Source organism: Danio rerio, chromosome 14 (assembly GCF_052040795.2).
Source record: "Danio rerio strain M-AB ecotype USA chromosome 14, GRCz13ab, whole genome shotgun sequence".
Taxonomy (NCBI): domain Eukaryota; kingdom Metazoa; phylum Chordata; class Actinopteri; order Cypriniformes; family Danionidae; genus Danio; species Danio rerio.
In genome coordinates this window covers 34080160-34103412 of record NC_141034.1, presented here as the reverse complement: position 1 = coordinate 34103412, position 23253 = coordinate 34080160, and positions in this window count along the sequence as shown.

Below are 23253 nucleotides of genomic sequence, written 5' to 3'. Positions count from 1 at the left end.
TTTGCGACAACACACATTTTGTTGACCAAATTCTTCTCAGTAGTCAAACAATAATCGCTTGGTAATTAATCTCAGATCTCTTTACCTGCTTGCAAAGTTTTTTTTTTAAATAATATATGTGGTTACATAGTTTAGGATCAGTTTTGGCTTCTTCAAAGAAAAAAAAAATATTTTTATCTAGTAAAGTTGTTGAAGTCTCAATCAAAATCATAATTAATATCCAATAAATAACAAACTAGCTAAATTTAATAAAACTTTTACCCCTAAATGCTTATTTTGTACTTAATATGATGAATCACTAAATCATTTATTTTGGGAGTGCAGCCTGCTCTAAAGTTTTTTTTGGGGGGGGGTTGACTTTTCCAATTTTATTAAAGAATTCTTATTTACAAACTTTTTTATAGCCCCCCCCCAAAAAAAATGTATTCTTTTGGCTACTCACTGAATGTGGATGATACTCATTGTAAATTATTAATGTATCGCTTTTTTTTTTTTTTTTTTTGGCTAAATTTATATTACACCATATATGTATATTTTCAAAAAAACACTCTTACTTTTTATTTTCAGAAAGGATTTATATGTGAACTCTTTAAAAGACTCTAAAAATTATATTGCATGTAAAACTCTTTCTTGGTCTAAATCCTTTAAACTAGTTTGATTTGCTGAAATTTTATTTCTGTAACCCTTTGTGTGGTTTATTCATAAACTAATTTCGAGAGGATCACGTGCTTATAATCAACACGGCTGGCTCCTTGTTAGCTCCGTAATCAGCCCTATTAGATGATTACGGAAGCATTATAAATAACCTGAGTTTTCCACTTCAGTTATCTTCGTCTTGAAGCTCGCTTCCCGCTACAAAACGCTCCAGCATCGCACCATTTAACCTATCGATACGGAAGAACACACAACAACAACAACAACAACAACAACAACAACAACAACAACAACAACTCCAGCCAGAGCTCCACTCTCCCTGAGAATTCAGCCGCAGCCTCGCCAAAATCGAGCCTGAATTCCCGCAAAAACGCCGGTGCTGCCCACCAGCTCTTCCATCTCCACTTCAGACTGCCTCACGCAAACGCAGTCCACAACTCCACGTAAACTACTGCGGTCAAGCCAGCCGCGGTTCGGAAAAACACAGTCAAGCCAGCCGCGCTTTATATTTCGGTGCGCGCGTATTATTATCATTACGGTAATGCCAGCAGCCACACAGAGAGCGCTCCACAGAGCACCCATTTCCCCCAGAACAGAGAGATAACAACGAAATATAAGTTTATCCCCCTTTCCTCCCACGTATGCTTTATTAAACAATTTATTAGCTTTTTTTGACTGTTGTTATTTTAAGAAATTGGTTTCTGGGCTTACCTTTAATTTCCTCAAGTTTATCTTTTTGCTTCAAATGATTTTATAGCAGATCAAACGGACAGAATAAATATAAGATTTCTAAATACACAGAATGCGTTTCTACTTCTCCTAGCCAACTACAGTACATTGCTAATAAGGTTAAATGCAATTTTATACAACGTGGCTAACCTCAGAAAGTGAAAACAATCATAAAGTAGTCCAACAAAACATTATTTGAATTACAAATTTATGTTTATTTCATTTAAACAGGATTTAAAAGGTTATGCTTCTTTCAGTATATGGGATATGGGGCATTATTACACTTTAGATGACTGTAAAGACCTTATTATTTGTTATAAGTAGAATAGAACAACAATAAGATCTGATGCAGGAAGTCAAATACTAAGCATACATCATATGAAGCCTGTTTTACAGCAGCATTTTGGAGAAATGTACCATTAACACACTTTAAAGTGCTATAAAGAAATAAGTAGAAAAAAAACAAAGTTTGGTTCTGATACAGGATGTACATGAATACCTCATGTAAAAGACCTCATTTAGGTGAGCAGAAGAAAACAATGGACAGGACATCCAATATTATATGCATACCTCATAATAACTTACTGCAGCATTTTGGAGAAATGTGCTATTATTGAGCTATAAAGTCTTTAGAGTGCTATAAATACATTGTTTGACATAAGTTAAATAAAAGACTGATCTGGTTTGATTCTGGATGTCCCATGCTATATGCATATATACTACATCTGAATACTTTTTACTTCTTCTTCTTACCTACTATTTGGAAAAAAATTGCTCATTTAAAATATGTAGAAAAAAACAATAGTCAGGTCTGATACAGGACATCACATTCTAAACTTCAAATAAAGACTTGTTACTGCAGTGTTTTGGAGAAATTGGGTATTAACATTACTCAGTGTTATAAAGACCCAATTTCCAATAAGTAGACAAAAACAATGATCAGTTCCTGTACAGAACATCCCATGCTATATGTGTACTTCATATGAAATCTTTTTACTGCACTGTTTTGGAGAAACGGGCTAATAACCTAATAAAAAGTGCTATAAAGACTACATTTCAAATAAGTAGGAAAAAAACAATGGTCAGTTCTTATACAGGACATACCATACTATATATGTACTACACAAGAAAACTTTTAACTACAGTGTTTTGGAGGAACAGGGTATTAACATATTTTAAAGTGCTATAAAAAACCCAATTCAAATAAGTAGAAAAAAACAATGGTCAGTTCTTATACAGGACATCCCATACTATATGTATACTTCACATTAAATCTTCTTACTGCACTGTTTTAGAGAAATTGTATATTAATATGATTTAAAGTGTTATAAGGACCTTATTTCTAATAAGTAGAAAAATAACAATGGTCAGTTCTTATACAGCACATCCCATACTATGTGTGAACTTCACATGAAACCTTATTACTGCAGTGTTTTGGAGAAATTGTATATTATTATATTTCAAAGTGTTATAAAGACCCCAATTTAAATAAGTAGAAAAAACAATGGTCAGTTCTTATACAGGACATCCCATACTATATATGTACTTCACATGAAACCTTTTTACTGCAGCATTTTAAAGAGACAGGGTATTAACATAATATAAAATACTATAAAGACCGCATTTTAAATAAGTAGAAAAAAACAATGGTCAGTTCTTACACAGGACATCCCATACTATATATGTACTTCACATGAAACCTTTTTACTGCAGCATTTTAAAGAGATGGGGTATTACCATTATATAAAATACTATAAAGACCGCAATTTAAATAAGTAGAAAAAAACAATGGTCAGTTCTTACACAGGACATCCCATACTATGTGTGAACTTCACATGAAACCTTATTACTGCAGTGTTTTGGAGAAATTGTATATTATTATATTTCAAAGTGTTATAAAGACCCCAATTTAAATAAGTAGAAAAAAACAATGGTCAGTTCTTATACAGGACATCCCATACTATATATGTACTTTACATGAAAGCTTTTTACTGCAGCATTTTAAAGAGACAGGGTATTAACATAATATAAAATAATATAAAGACCGCATTTTAAATAAGTAGAAAAAAACAATGGTCAGTTCTTACACAGGACATCCCATACTATATATGTACTTCACATGAAACCTTTTTACTGCAGCATTTTAAAGAGATGGGGTATTAACTTAATATAAAATACTATAAAGACCGCAATTTAAATAAGTAGAAAAAAACAATGGTCAGTTCTTACACAGGACATCCCATACTATGTGTAGACTTCACATGAAACCTTATTACTGCAGTGTTTTGAAGAAATTGTATAATATTATATTTCAAAGTGTTATAAAGACCCCCTTTTAAATAAGTAGAAAAAAATAATGGTCAGTTCTTATACAGGACATCCCATACTATGTGTGAACTTCACATGAAACCTATTTACTGCAGCATTTTAGAGAAATGGGGTATTAACATAAAATAAAGTGCTATAAAGACCCCATTTCAAATAAGTAGAAAAAAACAATGATCAGTTCTTATACAAGACATCCCATACTATATATGTACTTCACATGAAACCTTTTTACTGCAGCATTTTAAAGAGACGGGGTATTAACATAATATAAAATACTATAAAGACCGCATTTTAAATAAGTAGAAAAAAACAATGGTCAGTTCTTACACAGGACATCCCATAATATGTGTGGACTTCACATGAAACCTTATTACTGCAGTGTTTTGAAGAAATTGAATAATATTATATTTCAAAGTGTTATAAAGACCCCAATTTAAATAAGTAGAAAAAAACAATGGTCAGTTATTATACACGACATCCCATACTATATCTGTACTTCACATAAAACCTATTTACTGCAGCATTTTAGAGAAATGGGGTATTAACATAATATAAAGTGCTATAAAGACCCCATTTCAAATAAGTATAAAAAAACAATGGTCAGTTTTTGTACAAGACATTCCATATTATGTGTGTACATTACATGAAACATTCTTACTGCACTGTTTTGGAGAAATGAGGTATTAACATAACATAAAGTTGTATAAAAACCCCATTTCAAATAAGTAGAAAAAAACAATGGTCAGATCTTATACAGGACATCCCATACTATATATGTACTTCACATGAAACCTTTTTACTGCAGCATTTTAAAGAAACAGGATATTAACATAATATAAAGTACTATAAAGACCGCATTTTAAATAAGAAGGAAAAAAAACAATTGTCAGTTGTTATACAGGACATCCCATACTATATGTGTACTTCACATGAAAACTTCTTACTGCAGCATTTTGGAGAAGAGGGGTATTAACATCATAATATAAAGTGATATAAAAACCCCATTTCAAATAAGTAGAAAAAACAATTGTCAGTTTTTATACAGGACATCCTATACTATATGTGTACTTCACATGAAACCTTTTTACTGCAGCATTTTGGAGAAACAGGGTATTACATAGAAAAAGTACTATAAATACCCCCTTTCAAATAAGTAGAAAAAAACAATGGTCAGATCTTATACAGGACATCCTAATTTATGTGTGTACTTCACATAAAAGCTTTTTACTGCAGCATTTTAAAGAAACGGGGTATTAACATAATATAAAGTACTATAAAGAGTTTATTTTAAATAAGTAGAAAAAAACAATGGTCAGTTCTTATACAGGACATTTCATACTATATGTGCACTTCACATGAAACATTTTTACTGCAGCGTTTTTGGGAAACAGGGTATTAACATATGATAAAGTGCTATAAAGAGCCCATTTCCAATAAGTAGAAAAAAACAATGGTCAGTTCTTACATAGGACATCCCATACTATGTACTTGACATAAACCTTTCTTACTGCACTGTTTTGGAAAAATGGGGTATTAACATAATATAAAGTACTATAAAGACCCCATTTCCAATAAGTAGAAAGAAACAATTGTCAGTTCTTATTCAGGACATCCCATAATTTTTGTGTACTTCACATAAAAACTTTTTACTGCAGTGTTTTGGAGAATTGAGGTAATAACCTAATATAAAGTGCTATAAAGACCGCATTTCAAAAAAGTAGAAAAAAACAATAGTCAGTTCTTATACAGGACATACCATACTATATGTGTACTTCACATGAAACCTTTTTACTGCAGCGTTTTGGAGAAAGGGGGTATTAACATAATATAAAGTGCTATAAAGACCCCATTTCAAATACGTAGAAAAAGACAATGGTCAGTTCTTATACAGGACATCCCATACTATATCTGTACTTCACATAAAACCTATTTACTGCAGCGTTTTGGAGAAAGAGGGTATTAACATAATATAAAGTGCTATAAAGACGGCATTTCAAATAAGTAGAAAAAAACAATGGTCAGTTCTTATACAGGACATACCATACTATATGTGTACTTCACATGAAACCTTTTTACTGCAGTATTTTGGAGAAAGGGGGTATTAACATGATATAAAGTGCTTTAAAGACCCCATTTCAAATAAGTAGAAAAAGACAATGGTCAGTTCTTATACATGACATACCATACTATATCTGTACTTCACATGAAACCTATTTACTGCAGCGTTTTGGAGAAAGGGGGTATTAACATAATATAAAGTGCTATATAGACCGCATTTCAAATAAGTAGAAAAAAACAATGGTCAGTTCTTATACAGAACATACCATACTATATGTGTACTTCACATGAAACCTTTTTACTGCAGCATTTTGGAGAAAGGGGGTATTAACATAATATTAAGTGCTTTAAAGACCCCATTTCAAATAAGTAGAAAAAGACAATGGTCAGTTCTTATACATGACATACCATACTATATATGTACTTCACATGAAACCTTTTTACTGCAGCATTTTGGAGAAACTGGGTATTAACATAATATTAAGTGCTATAAAGACCCCATTTCTAATAAGAAGAAAAAAACAATAGTCAGTTCTTATACAGGACATCCCATGCTATATATGTACTTCACATGAAACCTTTTTACTGCAACATTTTAAAGAGACAGGGTATTAACATAATATAAAATACTATAAAGACCGCATTTTAAATAAGTAGAAAAATAACAATGGTCAGTTCTTATACAGCACATCCCATACTATGTGTGAACTTCACATGAAACCTTATTACTGCAGTGTTTTGGAGAAATTGTTTATTTTTATATTTTAAAGTGTTATAAAGACCCCAATTTAAATAAGTAGTAAAAAAACAATGGTCAGTTCTTATACAGGACATCCCATACTATATCTGTACTTCACATGAAACTTATTTACTGCAGCATTTTGGAGAAATGGGGTATTGACATAATATAAAGTGCTATAAAGACCCCATTTCAAATAAGTAGAAAAAACAATGGTCAGTTCTTGTACAGGACATCCCATACTATATATGTACTTCACATGAAACCTTTTTACTGCAGCATTTTAAAGAGACGGGGTATTAACATAAAATAAAATACTATAAAGACCGCATTTTAAATAAGTAGAAAAAAACAATGGTCAGTTCTTACACAGGTCATCCCATACTATGTGTGGACTTCACATGAAACCTTATTACTGCAGTGTTTTGGAGAAATTGTATAATATTATATTTCAAAGTGTTATTAAGACCCCAATTTAAATAAGTAGAAAAAAACAATGGTCAGTTAATATACACGACATCCCATACTATGTCTGTACTTCACATGAAACCTATTTACAGCAGCATTTTAGAGAAATGGGGTATTAACATAATATAAAGTGCTATAAAGACCCCATTTCAAATAAGTAGAAAAAAACAATGGTTAGTTTTTGTACAAGACATTCCATATTTTGTGTGTACATCACATGAAACATTCTTACTGCACTGTTTTGGATAAATGAGGTATTAACATAACATAAAGTTGTATAAAAAACCCATTTCAAATAAGTAGAAAAAAACAATGGTCAGATCTTATACAGGACATGCTAATCTATGTGTGTACTTCACATGAAATCTTTTTGCTGCAGCATTTTAAAGAAACGGGATATTAACATAATATAAAGTACTATAAAGACCGCATTTTAAATAAGAAGGAAAAAACATTTGTCAGTTGTTATACAGGACATCCCATACTATATGTGTACCTCACATGAAAACTTCTTACTGCACTGTTTTGGAGAAGCGGGTTATTAACATCATAATATAAAGTGATATAAAAACCCAATTTCAAATAAGTAGAAAAAACAATTGTCAGTTGTTAAACAGGACATCCCATACTATATGTGTACTTCACATGAAACCTTTTTACTGCAGCATTTTGGAGAAACAGGGTATTACATAGAAAAAGTACTAAAAATACCCCCTTTCAAATAAGTAGAAAAAAATAATGGTCAGATCTTATACAGGACATCCTAATCTATGTGTGTATTTCACATAAAAGCTTTTTACTGCAGCATTTTAAAGAAACGGGGCATTAACATAATATAAAGTACTATAAAGAGTTTATTTTAAATAAGTAGAAAAAAACAATGGTCAGTTCTTATACAGGACATTTCATACTATATGTGCATTTCACATGAAACATTTTTACTGCAGCGTTTTTGGGAAACAGGGTATTAACATATGATAAAGTGCTATAAAGAGCCCATTTCCAATAAGTAGAAAAAAACAATGGTCAGTTCTTACATAGGACATCCCAAACTATGTACTTGACATGAAACTTTCTTACTGCACTGTTTTGGAGAAATGGGGTATTAACATAATATAAAGTACTATACAGACCCCATTTCCAATAAGTAGAAAGAAACAATGGTCAGTTATTATTTAGGACATCCCATACTTTTTGTGTACTTCACATAAAAACTTTTTACTGCAGTGTTTTGGAGAATTGGGGTAATAACCTAATATAAAATGCTATAAAGACCGCATTTCAAAAAAGTAGAAAAAAAAAACAATAGTCAGTTCTTATACAGGACATACCATACTATGTGTACTTCACATGAAACCTTTTTACTGCAGCATTTTGGAGAAGGGGGGTATTAACATAATATAAAGTGCTATAAAGACCCCATTTCAAATAAGTAGAAAAAGACAATGGTCAGTTCTTATACATGACATCGCATACTACATATGTACTTCACATGAAACCTTTTTACTGCAGCATTTTGAAGAAACGGGGTATTAAGCTAATATCAAGTGCTATAAAGACCCCGTTTCAAATAAGTAGAAAAAAACAATGGTCAGTTCTTAAACAGGACATCCCATACTATATGTGCACTTCACATGAAACCTTTTTACTGCAGCGTTTTGGAGAAACAGGGTAATAACATATTGTAAAGTGCTATAAAGAGTCCAATTCTAATAAGTAGAAAAAAACAATGGTCAGTTCTCATACAGGACATCCCATACTTTATGTGCTCTTCACATGAAACCTTTTTACTGCAGCATTTTAAAGAAACTGGGTATTAATATATTTTATAGTGCTATAAAGAGCCCATTTCCAATAAGTAGAAAAAAACAATGGTCAGTTCTTAAACAGGACATCCCATACTATATGTGCACTTCACATGAAACATTTTTACTGCAGCGTTTTGGAGAAATGGGGTATTAACATAATATAAAGTGTTATAAAGATCCCATTTCAAATAAGTAGAAAAATACAATGGTCAGTTCTTATACAGGACATCCCATACTATATGTGTACTTCACATGAAACCTTTTTACTGCAGCATTTTGGAGAAACGGGGTATTTACTGAAAAAAGTACTATAAAGACCCCTTTCAAATAAGTAGAAAAAAACAATGGTCAGATCTTATACAGGACATTCTAATCTATGTGTGTACTTCACATAAAAGCTTTTTACTGCAGCATTTTAAAGAAACGAGGTATTAACATAATATAAAGAACTATAAAGACTTTATTTTAAATAAGTAGAAAAAAAAACAATGGTCAGGTCTTATACAGGACATTTCATACTATATGTGTACTTCACATTAAACCTTCTTACTGCACTGTTTTGGAGAAATTGTATATAAATATGATTTAAAGTGTTATAAGGACCCTATTTCTGATAAGTAGAAAAAAACAATGGTCAGTTCTTATATAGGACATCCCATACTCTATGTGAACTTCACATGAAACCTTTTTACTGCAGCAATTTAAAGAAACTGGCTATTAACATAATATAAAGTACTATAAACACCCAATTTCTAATAAGTAGAAAAAAACAATAGTCAGTACTTATACAGGACATCCCATACTATATATGTACTTCACATGAAACCTTTTTACTGCAGCATTTTAAAGAGACGGGGTATTAACATAATATAAAGTGCTATAAAGACCGCATTTTAAATAAGTAGAAAAAAACAATAGTCAGTTCTTATACAGGACATCCCATACTATGTGTGAACTTCACATGAAACCTTATTACTGCAGTGTTTTGGAGAAATTGTATATTATTATATTTCAAAGTGCTATAAAGACCGCATTTCAAATAAGTAGAAAAAAACAATGGTCAGTTCTTATACAGGACATACCATACTATATGTGTACTTCACATGAAACCTTTTTACTGCAGTATTTTGGAGAAAGGGGGTATTAACATGATATAAAGTGCTTTAAAGACCATTTCAAATAAGTAGAAAAAGACAATGGTCAGTTCTTATACATGACATACCATACTATATCTGTACTTCACATGAAACCTATTTACTGCAGCGTTTTGGAGAAAGGGGGTATTAACATAATATAAAGTGCTATAAAGACCCCATTTCAAATAAGTAGAAAAAAACAATGGTCAGTTCTTATACAGGACATCCCATACTATATCTGTACTTCACATGAAACTTATTTACTGCAGCATTTTGGAGAAAGGGGGTATTAACATAATATAAAGTGCTATAAAGACCGCATTTCAAATAAGTAGAAAAAAACAATGGTCAGTTCTTATACATGACATACCATAATATATGTGTACTTCACATGAAACCTTTTTACTGCACTGTTTTGGAGAAAGGGGGTATTAACATAATATAAAGTGCTTTAAAGACCCCATTTCAAATAATTAGAAAAAGACAATGGTCAGTTCTTATAAAGGACATCCCATACTATATCTGTACTTCACATGAAACCTTTTTACTGCAGCATTTTGGAGAAAGGGGGTATTAACATAATATAAAGTGCTATAAAGACCCCATTTCAAATAAGTAGAAAAAAACAATGGTCAGTTCTTATACAGGACATCCCATACTATATCTGTACTTCACACGAAACCTTTTTACTGCACTGTTTTGGAGTAACGGGGTATTACCATACTATAAAGTGATATAAAAACTTCATTTCAAATAAGTAGAAAAAACAATGGTCAGTTCTTTTACATGACATCCTATACCATATGTGTACTTCACAAAAAAACATCTTACTGCACTGCTTTGGAGAAATGGGGTATTAATCTTATATAAAGTACTATAAAGACTGCATTTCAAATAAGTTGAAAAAACAATGGTCAGTTCTTATACAGGACATCCCATGCTAATTATGTACTTCACATGAAACCTTTTTACTGCAGCATTTTAAAGAAACAGGGTATTAACATAGTATAAAGTACTATAAGGACCCCATTTTAAATAAGTAGAAAAAAGAATGGTCAATTCTTATACAGGACATCCCATACTATATGTGTACTTCACATTAAACCTTCTTACGGCACTGTTTTGGAGAAATGGGGTATTAAAATACTATAAAGTGATATAAAAACCTAATTTCAAATAAGTAGAAAAAACAATGGTCAGTTCTTATACAGGACATACTATACTATATGTGTACTTCACATTAAACCTTCTTACTGCACTGCTTTGGATAAATGGGGTATTAACATATTAGACAGTGCTATAAAGAGCCCATTTCCAATAAGTAGAAAAAACAATGGTCAGTTCTTATACAGGACATCCCATACTATATGTGTACTTCACATGAAACCTTTTTACTGCAGCGTTTTGGAGAAACAGGGTATTAACATATTATAAAGTACTATAAAGACCGCATTTTAAATAAGTAGAAAAAACAATTGTCAGTTGTTATACAGGACATCCCGTACTATATTTGTACATCACATAAAAGCTTCTTACTGCACTGTTTTGGAAAAAAGGGGTTTTAACATTGTAATATAAATTGAAATAAAAAACCCATTTCAAATAAGTAGAAAAAACAATGGTCAGTTCTTTTACAGGACATCCTATACTTTGTGTACTTAACATGAAATCTTTTTACTGCAGCATTTAAAAAAATCGGGTATTAACATATTATAAAGTGCTATAAGAACCGCATTTCAAATAAGTAGAAAAAACAATGGTCAGTTCTTATACAGGACATCCCATACTATATCTGTACTTCACATGGAACCTTTTTACTGAACAATTGGGTATTATTATAATTCAAAATGTTATAAAGACCCCGTTTCCAAAAAGTATAAAAAACAATGATTAGTTATTGTACAGGACTTCCCATACTAAATGTGTACTTCACATAAAAACCTTATTACAGCAGGGTTTTTGAGAAATGAGGTTTAACATAATTTAAAGTGTTTCAAAGACCCAATTTCTTGTAGGTAGAAGAAAACAATGGTCAGCTCTTACGCAGGACATCCTATATTATAAGCGTACTTCACATGAACACTTGTTACTTCAGATTTTTGGAGAATTGGGACATTATTACTTTTCAGATGGATATAAACACCCAATTTCTAAAAAGTACATAAAATCATCAGTTCTTGTACATATGAAGACTTCTTACTGCAGCAAGTTCTATAATGACCCAATTTCTACTAAGTAGAAGAAAACATTGATCAGTCGTACAGGACATGCAATGCTATATGCATATCTCAGACGAAGACTTGTTACTGCATCTTTTTGGAGAATTGGGACATTGTTACCTTTTAGATTGCTACAAACACCTCATTTCTAATAAGTAGAAAAAAGAACAGTCATTTCTTATACAGGACATCACATACTATATGCATACCTCATAGGAAGACTTGTTACTGCAGTGATCTGGATTAATGGGGCGTTATTACTCTTCAGATGACTATAAAGTGTCCATTTCCAATGAGTAGAATAAAATAATGGTCAGTTTTGATACAGGACGAATGTGTCAAGGACAGACAGCACATCACAGTTTTCCACAACTCCAAATGTGTCAGGGATACACAAAATTGCAGTTCCCTTCCTGCTGAGGAACTATATTTATTGACCTCCATAGTAATTGTTTTTTTTTTCTAAAATGGAAGTCAATGGTTACCAGTTTTCAAGTTCATTCTAAATATCTTTTGTGTTCAACCAAAAGAAGGAACTAATAAATGTTTGTAACCATTTGATTGCCAGTGCATGGTGCGTTCATTTTCACTTTTGGGTAAACTATCTCTATGAAATTAACCAAACATATTTGGTTTGTCTTTGTCTTTGTACCCTACATTTGGAGCAGCACCACTCATCATCCCCAATAATATCATTTTGTTGTAATGGTACAATAATAGCTTGAGACAGTTGGGATGATGCCATCAACCTAACTGACCACTGAATTGTCCATTGAAGAACTGACCGTTTTTTTTTTTTTACTTATTAGAAATGGGGTCTTGATAGCCATCTAAAAGGTAATTATGTCCCTTTTCTGCCGTAAGTCTTCATATGAGGTACGCCTTTAGTATGGGACGTCCTTTTTAAGAACAGACCATTGTTTTCTTCTACTTATTAGACATTGGGTCTTTATGACACTTTGAATGTTATTATTCCTCCATTTCTCCAAAATGCTGCAGTGACAAGGTTTCATGTAAAGTATGCATATATTATGGAATGTCATGAACGTGAACTGCCCATTGTTTTCTTCTACTTATTAGACATTGGGTATTTAAAGCACTTTATATAATGTTTATGCCCAAATTCTCCAAAACACTGCAGTAACAAGTCTTCATCTGATAAATACATGTAGTATGGGATGTCCTGTACAAGAACTGACCGTTGTTTTTTTCTACTTATTAGAAATTAGGTCTTTATAGTACTTTAAGTTGATACCTATTTCATCAAAATGCCGCAGTAGGATGGTTTCATGTAAATTATGCATACAGTGAGGGACGTCCTGTACAAAAACATAAAGCACTTTATATTATGTTAATGCCCCAATTCTCCAAAAAGTGGCAGTAAGAAGGTTTCATATTAGGTATGCATACAGCATGGGATGTCCTCTACGAGTATTCAGCAATAGGAAGAGCTGAGCATTGTTATTTTTTTCTACTTTTTAGAAAAGGGGTCTTTAAAGCAATTTATAAGTTTAATACCCAATTTCTCGAAAATGGTGCAGTAATAAGTTTTCACATGAAGTATGCATAAAGTATAGGACATCCTGTATGACAACTGACTATTTTTTTTTCTACTTATTAGTTATGAGGTCTTTATAGTACTTCATATTATGTTAGTGCCCCATTTCTCTAAAATGTAGTAGTAAGAAGGCTTCATATGATGTATGCAAATTTTATGAGATGTCCTCTACAAAAACTGACTATTTTTGTATTCTACTTCTAAAAAATGGGGTCTTTAAAACACTTGAATTTTGTTATTTCCCAATTTCTCCAAAATTATGTGGTGAGAAGTCTTCACATGAAGTATGTGTATAGTATAGGACGCCCTGTATAAAAACTGGCAATTGTTTTCTTCCACTTATTAGAAATTGGGTCTTTATAGCACTTTGTAATATGTAATATCCAATTTCTCGAAAATACTGCAGTAAGAATGTTCCATGTGAAGTACGCATATAGTATGGGATGTCCTATATAAGAATTGACCAATGTTTTTTTCTACTTATTTGACATGCGGTCTTTGTAGCACTTTATAATAGGTTAATACCCCATTTCTTCAAAATGCTGCAATAAAAAGGTTTCATGTGAAGTACACACATAGTATGGGATGTCTTATATATGAACTGACCATTGTTTTTTTCTACTTATTTGAAATGGGGTCTTTATAGCACTTTGTAATATGTTAATACCCTGTTTCTCCAAAACACTGAAGTAAAAAGGCTTTATGTGAAGTACCCATATAGTATGGAATATCCTGTATAAGAACTGACTATTGTTGTCTTCTACTTATTTAAACTGTGGTCTTTATAGCACTTTATAATGGGTTAATACCCCATTTCTCGAAAATGCTGCAGTAAAAAGGTTTCATGTGAAGTACATATATAGTTACATATATAGTATTGGATGTCCTATATAAGAATCAACCATTAATTTTTTTCTACTTATTTAAAATGCGGTCTTTATAGTACTTTATATTATGTTAATACCCCGTTTCTTTAAAATGCTGCAGTAAAAAGATTGTATGTGAAGTACACAAATAGTATGGGATGTCCTGTATGAGAACTGACAATTGTTTTTTTCTACTTGAAATGCGGACTTTATAGCACTTTATATTAGATCTATACCCCATTTCCCCAAAGCAGTGCAATTAGAAGGTTTAGTGTGAAGTACACATATAGTATAGGATGTCCTGTATAAGAATTGACCATTGTTTTTTCTACTTATTTGAATAGAGGTTTTTATAGCACTTTATAATAGGTTAATACCCCCGTTTCTTTAAAATGCTGCAGTTAAAAGTTTTCATGTGAAGTAAACACATAGATTAGGATGTCCTATATAAGAACTGACCATTGTTTTTTTCTACTTATTTGAAATGGGGTGTTTATAGTACTTTATATTATGTTAATAGCCAGTTTCTTTAAATTGCTGCAGTAAAAAGGTTTCATGTGAAGTACATAAATAGTATGGGATGTCCTGTATAAAAACTGACCATTGTTTTTTCTACTTATTTAAAATGAAGTCTTTATAGTACTTTATATTATGTTAATGCCCCGTTTCTTTAAAATGCTGAAGTAAAAAGGTTTCATGTGAAGTACATATATAGTTTAGGATGTCCTGTATAAGAACTGACCATTGTTTTTTCTACTTTTTTGAAATGAGGTTTTTATGTCACTTTATAGTATGTTAATACCCCATTTCTTTAAATGCTGCAGTAAAAAGGTTTCATGTGAAGTACACATATATTATGGGATGTCCTGTATAAGAACTGACCATTGTTTTTTTTACTTATTTTTAATGACGTTTTTATATCACTTTATATTATGTTAATACCCCATTTCTTTAAAATGCTGCAGTAAAAAGGTTCATGTGAAGTACACATATACTATGAAATGTCCTGTACAAGAACTGACCAATGTAGAATTTTTTTCTACTTATTTAAAATGCTGTGTTTATATTATGTTAATACCCAATTTCTTTAAAATGCTGGAGTAAAAAAGTTTTATGTGAAGTAGATATATAGTATGGGATGTCCTGTATAAGAACTGACCATTGTTTTTTCTACTTATTTGAAATGGGGTTTTAAATCACTTTATATTATTATGTTAATACCCCGCTTCTCCAAAACATTGCAGTAAGAAGTTTTCATGTGAAGTACACATATAGTATGGGATGTCCTGTATAACAACTGACAATTGTTTTTTTCTACTTATTTAAAATGCGGTCTTTATAGTACTTTATATTATATTAATAGCCCATTTCTTTAAAATGCTACAGTAAAAAGGTTTCATGTGAAGTACACATATAGTATGGGATGTCCTATGTAAGAACTGACCATTGATTTTTTCCACTTAATTAAAATGGGGTCTTATTAGTACTTTTTTCTATTTTAATACCAGTTTCTCCAAAACAGTGCAGTAAGAAGGTTTAATGTGAAGTACACGTATAGTATGAAATGTCCTGTATAAGAACAGATCATTGTTTTTTTCTACTTATTTAAAATGGGGTTTTTATAGTACATTATATTATGTTAATCCCCCTGTTTCTTTAAAATGCTGCAGTAAAAAGTTTTCATGTGAAGTACACACATAGATCAGAATGTCCTGTATAAGAACTGACCATTGTTTTTTCTACTTATTTGAAATGCGGTCTTTATAGTACTTTATATTAGGTTAAAACCCCATTTCTCCAAAGCAGGGCAGTAAGATGGTTTGATGTGAAGTAAACATATAGTATAGGATGTTCTGTGTAAGAACTAACCATCGTTTTTTTCTACTTATTTGAAATGAGGTTTTTATATCACTTTATAGTATGTTAATACCCCATTTCTCCAAAACAGTGCAGTAAGAATGTTTCATGTGAAGTACACATATAGTATGGGATGTCCTGTATAAGAACTGACCATTGTTTTTTTCTACTTATTTGAAATGCAGTCTTTATAGTACTTTAAATTATGTTAATTCCCCGTTTCTCCAAAATGCTGCAGTAAAAAGGATTCATGTCAAGTACAAAAAGTATAGGATGTCCTGTATAAGAACTGACCATTGTTTTTTCTACTTATTTGAAATGCGGTCTTTATAGTACTTTATATTAGGTTAAAACCCCATTTCTCCAAAGCAGTGCAGTAAGATGGTTTGATGTGAAGTAAACATATAGTATAGGATGTTCTGTGTAAGAACTAACCATCGTTTTTTCTACTTACTTGAAATGGTTTTTATATCACTTTATAGTATGTTAATACCCCATTTCTGCAAAACAGTGCAGTAAGAATGTTTCATGTGAAGTACACATATAGTATGGGATGTCCTGTATAACAACTGAAAATTGTTTTTTTCTACTTATTTAAAATGCGGTCTTTATAGTACTTTATATTATATTAATAGCCCGTCTCTTTAAAATGCTGCAGTAAAAAGGTTTCATGTGAAGTACATATATAGTATGGGATGTCCTGTATAAGAACTGTCCATTGTTTTTTTCTACTTATTAGAAATTGGGATTTTATATCCCTTTATAATATGTTAATACCCCGTTTCTCCAAAATTCTGCAGTAAAAAGCTTTCATGTGAAGTACACACATTGATTAGGATGTCCTGTATAAGATTTGACCATTGTTTTTTTATACTTATTTAAAATGCAGTCTTTTTAGTACTTTATACGTTTACATTTAGTCATTTAGCAGACGCTTTTATCCAAAGCGACTTACAAATGAGGACAAGGAAGCAATTTACACAACTGTTAGAGCAACAATGAATAAGTGCTGTAGGCAAGTTTCAGGTGTGTAAAGAGTGTGAAAAGCAAAACATTAGTATTTTTTTTATAGTTAGTGGAGGAGTCAGAGAGGGAGTTGCATATTAGTAAGGAAAGTGGAGACTATTATGTTAATACCCCATTTCTTTAAAATGCTGCAGTAAAAAGGTTTCATGTGAAGTAAATTTATAGTATGGGATGTACTGTATAAGAACTGGCCATTGTTTTTTTCTACTTATTTGAAATGCGGTCTTTATAGTACTTTATAATATGTTATTACCCTGTTTCTCCGAAACTCTGCAGTAAAAAGGTTTCATGTGAAGTGCACATATAGTATGTGATGTCCTGTAAAAGAACTGACCATTGTCTTTTTTTCTACTTATTTGAATTGGGGTCTTTATAGCACTATGAATAATGTTATTACCCCGTTTCTCCAAAATGCTGCAGTAAAAAGGTTTCATGTGAAGTTCACAAATAGTATGGGATGTCCTGTATAAGAACTGACCATTGTTTTTTTCTACTTATTTGAAATGGGGTCTTTATAACGTTTTGAATTACATTAGTAACTTAATACTCCAAAACGCTGCAGTAAAAAGGTTTCATGTAAAGTACAGATATAGTATGGGATGTCCTGTAAAAGAACTGTCCATTGTTTTTTTCTACTTATTAGAAATGGGGATTTTATATCACTTTATAATATGTTAATACCCCGTTTCTCCAAAACGCTGCAGTAAAAAAGATTTCATGTGAAGTGCACATATAGTATAGGATGTCCTGTATAAGAACTGACCATTGTTTTTTTCTACTTATTAGAAATGGGCTCCTTATAGCACTTTATAATATACTAATACCCTGTTTCTCCAAAACGCTGCAGTAAAAAGGTTTCATGTGAAGTGCACACAGTATGGGACGTCCTGTTTAAGAACTGACCATTGTTTATTTCTACTTATTGGAAATGGGCTCTTTATAGCACTATAAATTATGTTAATACCCAGTTTCTTTAAAATGCTGCAGTAAAAAGGTTTCATGTGAAGAGCACATATAGTATGGGATGTCCTGTATAAGAACTGACCATTGTTTTTTTCTACTTATTTGAAATGGGGTCTTTATAGCACTTGATAATAGCTTAATACCCTGTTTCTTCAAAATGTTGCAGTAAAAAGGTTTCATGTGAAGTACATATGTAGTATTGGATGTCATGTATAAGAACTGACCAATGTCTTTTTCTACTTATTTGAAATGGGGTCTTTATAGCACTTGATAATAGCTTAATACCCCGTTTCTCCAAAATGCTGCAGTGAAAAGGTTTCATGTGGAGTACACATATAGTATGGTATGTCCTGTATAAGAACTGACCATTGTTTTTTCTACTTATTTGAAATTGGGTCTTTATAGCACTTTATATTTTGTTAATACTCCCTTTCTCCAAAACGCTGCAGTAAATAGGTTTCATGTGAAGTACAGATAAAGTATGGGATGACCTGTATAAGAACTGACCATTGTCTTTTTCTACTTATTTGAAATGGGGTCTTTATAGCACTTTATATTATGTTAATACCCCCTTTCTCCAAAATGCTGCAGTAAAAAGGTTTCATGTGAATTACACATATTGTATGGTATGTCCTGTATAAGAACTGACCATTGTTTTTTTCTACTTATTTGAAATAGGGTCTTTATAGCACCTTATATTGGCTTAATACCCCATTTCTCCAAAATGCTGCAGTAAAAAGGTTTCATGTGAAGTACATATATAGTATGGTATGTCATGTATAAGAACTGACCATCGTCTTTTTCTAATTATTTGAAATGGGGTCTTTAAAGCACTTTATATTATGTTAATACCCCCTTTCTCCAAAACAGTGCAGTAAAAAGGTTTCATGTGAAGTACACATATATTATGGTATGTCATGTATAAGAACTGACCATTGTTTTTTTCTACTTATTTGAAATGCGGTCTTTATAGCACTTTATATTATGTTAATACCCCCTTTCTCCAAAACGCTGCAGTAAATAGGTTTCATGTGAAGTACAGATATAGTATGGGATGTCCTTTATAAGAACTGACCATTGTCTTTTTCTACTTATTTGAAATGGGGTCTTTATAGCACTTTATATTATGTTAATACCCCCTTTCTCCAAAATGCTGCAGTAAAAAGGTTTCATGTGAAGTAAACATATAATATCGTATGTCCTGTATAAGAACTGACTATTGTTTTTTTCTACTTATTTGAAATGCGGTTTTTATAGCACTTTATATTAGGTTATTACCCCGTTTCTCCAAAACAGTGCAGTAAAAAGTTTTTATGTGAAGTACACATATAGTATGGTATGTCCTGTATAAGAACTGACTATTGTTTTTTTCTACTTATTTGAAATGCGGTCTTTATAGCACTTTATATTAGGTTATTACCCTGTTTCTCCAAAACAGTGCAGTAAAAAGTTTTTATGTGAAGTACACATATAGTATGGGATGTCCTGTATAAGAACTGACCATTGTTTTTTTCTACTTATTTGAAATGAGGTCTTTATAGCACTTTATATTATGTTAATACCCCCTTTCTCCAAAATGCTGCAGTAAAAAGGTTTCATGTGAATTACACAGATTGTATGGTATGTCCTGTATAAGAACTGACCATTGTTTTTTTCTACTTATTTGAAATAGGGTCTTTATAGCACCTTATATTGGCTTAATACCCCATTTCTCCAAAATGCTGCAGTAAAAAGGTTTCATGTGAAGTGCACATATATTATGGTATGTCCTGTATAAGAACTGACCATTGTTTTTTTCTACTTATTTGAAATGCGGTCTTTATAGCACTTTATATTATGTTAATACCCCCTTTCTCCAAAACGCTGCAGTAAATAGGTTTCATGTGAAGTACAGATATAGTATGGGATGTCCTGTATAAGAACTGACCATTGTCTTTTTCTACTTATTTGAAATGGGGTCTTTATAGCACTTTATATTATGTTAATACCCCCTTTCTCCAAAATGCTGCAGTAAAAAGGTTTCATGTGAAGTAAACATATAATATGGTATGTCCTGTATAAGAACTGACTATTGTTTTTTTCTACTTATTTGAAATGCGGTCTTTATAGCACTTTATATTAGGTTATTACCCCGTTTCTCTAAAACAGTGCAGTAAAAAGTTTTTATGTGAAGTACACATATAGTATGGGATGTCCTGTACAGGATCTGACCATTGTTTTGTTCTACTTATTTGAAATGGGGTCTTTATAGTACTTTTTTCTATGTTATAACCCCGTTTCTCTAAAATGCTGCAGTAAAAAGGGTTTATGTAAAATACAAATATAGTATGGGATGTCCTGTATAAGAACTGACCATTGTCTTTTTCTACTTATTAAAAATGGGGTCTTCATAACAGTTTAAATCATATTAATATACAATTTCTCCAAAACAGTGCAGTAAGAAGGTTTAATGTGAAGTACACATACAGTACGGGATGTCCTGTATAAGATCTGACCATTGTTTATTTCTACTTATTTAAAACGGGGTCCTTATATTACTTTATACTATGTTAATTCCCCCGTGTCTTTAAAATGCTGCAGTAAAAAGCTTTCATGTGAAGTACACACAGAGATAAGGGTGTCGTGTATAAGATCTGACCATTGTTTTTCTCTACTTATTTGAAAGGGGGACTTTATAGTACTTTTTTTCTATGTTAACACCCCATTTCTCTAAAATGCTGCAGTAAAAAGGTTTCAAGTGAAGTACATATATAGTATGGGATGTCCTGTATAAGAACCGACCATTGTTTTTTTCTACTTATTTGAAATGGGTTTTTTATATCACTTTGTTGTGTTAATACCTCATTTCTCCAAAACAGTGCAGTAAGAAGGTTTCATGTAATGTACACACATAGTATGGGATGTCCTGTACTAGAACTGACCATTGTTTTTTTCTACTTATTTGAAAAGAGGTCTTTATAGCACTTTATATTATTTTAATACCCCATTTCTCCAAAATGCTGCAGTAAAAAAGTTTTATGTGAAGTACAGATATAGTATGGATTTTCTGTATAGGAACTGAACATTGTTTTTTTCTACTTATTTGAATTGGGGTCTTTAGAACACTTTGAAATATATTATATACAATTTCTCCAAAACACTGCAGTAAAAAGGTTTCATGTGAAGTACACATATAGTATGGGATGTCCTGTATAAGAACTGACCATAGATTTTTTTCTACCTATTTAAAATGTGGTCTTTATAGTATTTTATATTATGTTAATACCTCGTTTCTTTAAAATGCTGCAGTAAAAAGGTTTCATGTGAAGTACATATGTAGTATGGTATGTCCTGTATAAGAACTGTGGATTGTTTTTTTCTACTTATTAGAAATGGGATTTTTATAACACTTTATAATAGGTTAATACCCAGTTTCTCCAAAACGCTGCCGTAAAAAAGATTTCATGTGAAGTACACATATAGTATGGGATGTCCTGAATAAGAACTACCATTGTTTCTTTCTACTTAATCGAAATGGGGTCTTTATAACACTTTATATTATGTTAATGTCCCACTTCTCTAGATTGCTGGAGTAAGAAGTGTTTATATGTAGTATGCATATTGTATGTGATGTTCTGAACAGGAACTGATCATTGTTTTTTGTCTACTTATTGGAAATTGGGTCTTCATAACACTTTGAATAATGTTAATGCCCAATTTCTCCAAAACACTGCAGTAACAAGTCTTTATATGAGGTTTAGTATGGGATGTCCTGTATAAGACCTGACTATTGTTTTTTTCTACATCTTTTAAATGAGCATTTTTTTTCCCAAATTGCTGCAGTAAAAAGGATTCATATGTTGTATATATGCATATAGCATGGGACATCTAGTATCAGACCTGATCACTCTTTTATTTAACTTATTCCAAACAATGTATTTATAACACTTTAAAGACTTTATAGCTCATTAATAGCCCATTTCTCCAAAATGCTGCAGTAAGTTATTATGAGATATGCATATAATATTGGATGTCCTGTCCATAGTTTTCTTCTGTTAACTTAAATGAGGTCTTTCACATGAGGTATGCATGTACATCCTGTATCAGAACCAAACTTTGTTTTTTTTCTACTTATTTCTTTATAGCACTTTAAAGTGTGTTAATGGTACATTTCTCCAAAATGCTGCAGTAAAACAGGCTTCATATGATGTATGCTTAGTATTTGACTTCCTGCATCAGATCTTATTGTTGTTCTATTCTACTTATAACAAATAATTAGGTCTTTACAGTCTAAATTACAATTACAATCTAAAGTGTAATAATGCCCCATATCCCATATACTGAAAGAAGCATACATTTTTAAATCCCCTTTAAATAAAACCAACATATATTTGTAACTTAAACAAATGTTGGACTACTTTATGATTGTTTTCACTTTCTGAGGTTAGCCACGTTGTATAAAATTGCATTTAACCTTATTTGCAATGTACTGTAGTTGGCTAGGAGAAGTAGAAACGCATTTTGTGTATTTAGAAATCTTATATTTATTCTGTCCGTTTGATCTGCTATAAAATCATTTGAAGCAAAAAGATAAACTTGAGGAAATTAAAGGTAAGCCCAGAAACCACTTTCTTAAAATAACAACAGTCAAAAAAAACTAATAAACTGTTTAATAAAGCATACGTGGGAGGAAAGGGGGATAAACTTATTTCGTTGTCATCTCTCTGTTCTGGGGGAAATGGGTGCTCTGTGGAGCGCTCTCTGTGTGGCTGCTGACATTACCGTAATGATAATAATACGCGCGCACCGACATATAAAGCGCGGCTGGCTTGACTGTGTTTTTCCGAACCGCGGCTGGCTTGACC